This window comes from Sciurus carolinensis, chromosome 2, assembly GCF_902686445.1.
Source record: "Sciurus carolinensis chromosome 2, mSciCar1.2, whole genome shotgun sequence".
Lineage (NCBI taxonomy): Eukaryota > Metazoa > Chordata > Mammalia > Rodentia > Sciuridae > Sciurus > Sciurus carolinensis.
This window is the reverse complement of record NC_062214.1, coordinates 31,991,630-31,995,201: the sequence shown is the minus strand read 5'-3', so window position 1 is coordinate 31,995,201 and position 3,572 is coordinate 31,991,630. Positions and strand designations below refer to the sequence as shown.

The following is a 3,572-nucleotide window of genomic DNA, read 5'->3' as shown; positions in this document are numbered from 1 at the left end:
ATACTTGTCAGCGTTTTCTTTGGCGCTCACACCAACATGAATAAAAATCAATCAGACAACTATTTCCATGAATCACACCACCAATTGCTAGGTGGTCAAGGTTTCAAGAGTAAGAATCATTCCAATGTCCCTGTGGCTGTCACACAATGGTGTATCACCAGTTCTTTCTCTTTTTTTCCATTCTTTCTCCTGCTGTAGTTTTTATTTTTGTCTCCTCTCTAAATCTTCCAGTTATGACTTCATTCAGGTCTTTGTCACTTCTTCTGCTATGGAAAAATTCAGGTGATTGCACCCACAACCATGAAGGTGTATTTCTTCAAACATATTTTGTGGTCATTATTGTTTTTATCTATCTCACACTCCACTCCCAAATGAGATTCCTATTGTTTCCATCCAAAATCCAAAATTTTAGGAAGATCATTCAGTGTCCTTCAAAATGCAGTCATTGTCTACATCCCCACTCTCATCTTCCACACCTCTCTCCGTGGAACACATACATAACTTTGCTTTTAGTTCTCTGAAGTTCTAAGGGTGTCATTTCTATGGCTATGGACATGGACGTGATATCTGTGTCCTCCCTCATCATCTAAGTCTTGAGTTGCACTTGCTTCATCAATTTATCCTCCCCTGATCCAATATATACCGCAACTTTCCTAAGTTATACTCATTGGTACCACATCTGACGGAAGAAATTATTTTCTTATCTAACTTACGACTGGTCTGTGAATTCCCTAAGGAAAAGGAGGACATCTTTCATCTCTGTATCCAAAGAGTTCCCAACAGACTGGAGAGGTTTAGTACAAACTTGTTGAATAAGTGTAAATGATTAAGCAAGAAAAGGAAAATGCATTCTGACACTTTAAAAAATCCATAAACCCAGTATGGGGGTGCATGCCTATAATCCCAACAGCTCAGGAGGCTGAGGCAGGAGGATCACAAGTTTTAGAGAAGACTCAGCAATTCAGGGAGACCCTAAGCAACTTAGCAAGACCTTGTCTCAAAAAAAAAGGCAGGGCAGTGGGGCTGGCTGGGGATGTATCTCAATGGTTAGGCTCCCCTGGGTTCAATCCCTGGGACAAGAAAAAAGACAGATAGATTCCAACTCTTTTCTAACCCAAAATGATGAACAAGCCAGCCAAGCAAGGGATCTGTTGGTTGGTTTGTGATTCAGCAATTCCAAAGCAGTTGAGAGAACAGGATGAGGGAACTTCTGATTATTTTAATTGAAAGATTACAAGATGTAATTTCTTGCAAAATGTTCTTGCAAAAAGATGACAGGAAGGCTAATCATTTAGTCTGATCAAGGGGGAATGCATATCAATCTACAAAATCAAGTGAAAGCAGGGCCCAATCTCCAAGGAAAAAGGAAAGACACAGCCTAGATAATAGCTGCACTATAGGCCTGGGGTCTCCAAACCTGGCTGGTGAGTGGATTTACCCCAGAAACAGTTGAAACTACAGATCTTGAGACTCCATTTGTGGCCTAAAGAATCAGAAACTCCAGAGGGGTCGTCAAGGAATCTGTATTATAGAAAGGGCCTCTAGCTGATTCTGTAAATGAGCTGGATTTAGGAAACATTGACTTACAATTAATTCACTATTTGTTCATTCTCATTCCCTGGTTGTTTACCTGCATAGTTATGTGTTTAATGAATAGTGATGATACGAGAAGAGAAGGAAGGTATAAAAAGAAAGAAAAAATAAGTCGTGCATCTTCTTTTCTTTCCCAGTGCTTTATTTCTTCTAGGTCTGTTACTCAAGTAACTACTGATTTTCTTTCCTTTTTCTCTTTGTTTTTGTTTTGACCCTTCTCTTTCTTAAGGCAGAGATGCTCCCAAACCACCAACCTCTCCTAAAGAGTGGCCTGAGGATCAATGCACCTTTTTCCGAGTGTCAGAATCTTCCACAGAAAACTGTTCACAAACCTGTGAGCAATGATATTCCTCTGCCTTTTTTTCCCCTTCTTCCCTTGCCCCAGGCTGACACTGGGGATCTGCATTCAGAGTGGTCTGAGGGAGGAGAAAGATTCTGACTTCTGGCAAAGGAAGCCTTAAATTATGGGGAATAAATAACCACTTAGCAGGCTGGTCCTGAGAGGGTGCCAGTCTTTGCTTTAGTCATTTAGATAGAAAATGAATGGGATCATAAAATGTATGGGAGGGTCAACCGTCAACCTAAAGGGAGCGAGTCTGAGGCGAGCAGGAAGAGGGCTTTTCACTGAGGAACTTCATAGAATAGTGTCCACTTAGCAAGACTTGGTATGATTTTTGCTTGTGGCCCTTCGTTAGAGTTTCCTCCTGACTAACTTCTGTGTGGTGTCCCAATACAAGGTTACTACATAATTGAACACCTACATTCTTATTCTTCAGTTTAAAACCTGCCAAAGAGAATAGGGGGATGCACCAGAAACAGAACTACGGCATCATGAACTTTTACCCTAGAGACACTCTAGTGAGCAACCAACCTCACCTTCCAAAATTTTAAGGTCAAGTTTCTGGTTCCCTTTTTAAATGACAAGTACACAATATGGCTTGCCAATACAGCTTGCCTGCTTGCTTTTTTTGGTACAGGGATTGAACTCAAGGGTACTCCACCACTGAGTCACATCCCCAGTCCCTTTTTATTTTGAGACAAGGTCTCACTAAGTTACTGAGGCTGGCCTAGAATTTGTGATGCTCCTGTCTCAGCCTCTGGAGTCTCTGGGATTACAGGTGTGCACCCCAACACCCCACCATAGCATGTGTTAAAATAGCTAATAGTAATAATCTCTCTACTTGAATAAAAATAATTTAACTTAATCTTAGGATATCCCAAGGATATTCCAAATAGCTTAGCATTGAATTGAGAGAACTAAGACCATCATAAATATTAAATAACTAGCCCCAATTCACATGGTCAGTTAGAAGTGGTCTCCATATCAAAATGCCCAAAAGATGCCTAATCAGTAGAGAGTGTTCAGCTTCTATATGAGCCAGAAATGTCAGAAAATACCAGTAGCCAAAATTCATTCCCAACCCCTTAGATTTGCAAATTCCTATGATTATTTTCACTGTTCTGATTTTATAATAAGGACAGAGTAAACATTCTCTAAGTCCCCCAACTTAGTTCTTTCACTAGGTCTGGTTTTATAAATGCTGTTGATAAGCCAGAAGGAAAGAAAAAAAGATTTGCAGATTCCACCTGAAGTTAAACCTTTTGGTGTTAAGAGTTATCTTGGTAAAATGTGGCTTGTAAACACACAGTGTCTATTGTAGAAGCAGGTCTAGGCAACCCATGGAAGGGAGCTCTAAAGAGTCTGTGGCCATTAACTAGTATACATAAAAAATTTTGTAAGGAAGGGAATTATAACTATTTGGATTCAGTTTTCCAGGTATAGTGCTACTTCTCAATCCTCTGTCATCTCAGTATTTGGAGGAAACACTGATGGAAGAGAAAAAGATTGAAGAAAATTTTCTGGAGATGGTGTGCTTGAATTTCCTTTGAGTCCTAGGTGTTTATGAAAATAATTAGGAAAATTAGGCAACACCAAAACATGTTCAAAATGACTGCTTTAGACAAAACATGCATTTCTA

The 3,572-nt window shown here is 39.8% G+C and overlaps 1 pseudogene; it reads left to right on the top strand.

Annotated features, from left to right (window-relative positions):
* Positions 1 to 3,034: 3,034 nt before the first annotated feature.
* Positions 3,035 to 3,146, top strand: LOC124978450 (uncharacterized; annotated as a pseudogene).
* The last annotated feature ends 426 nt before the right edge of the window (positions 3,147 to 3,572 follow it).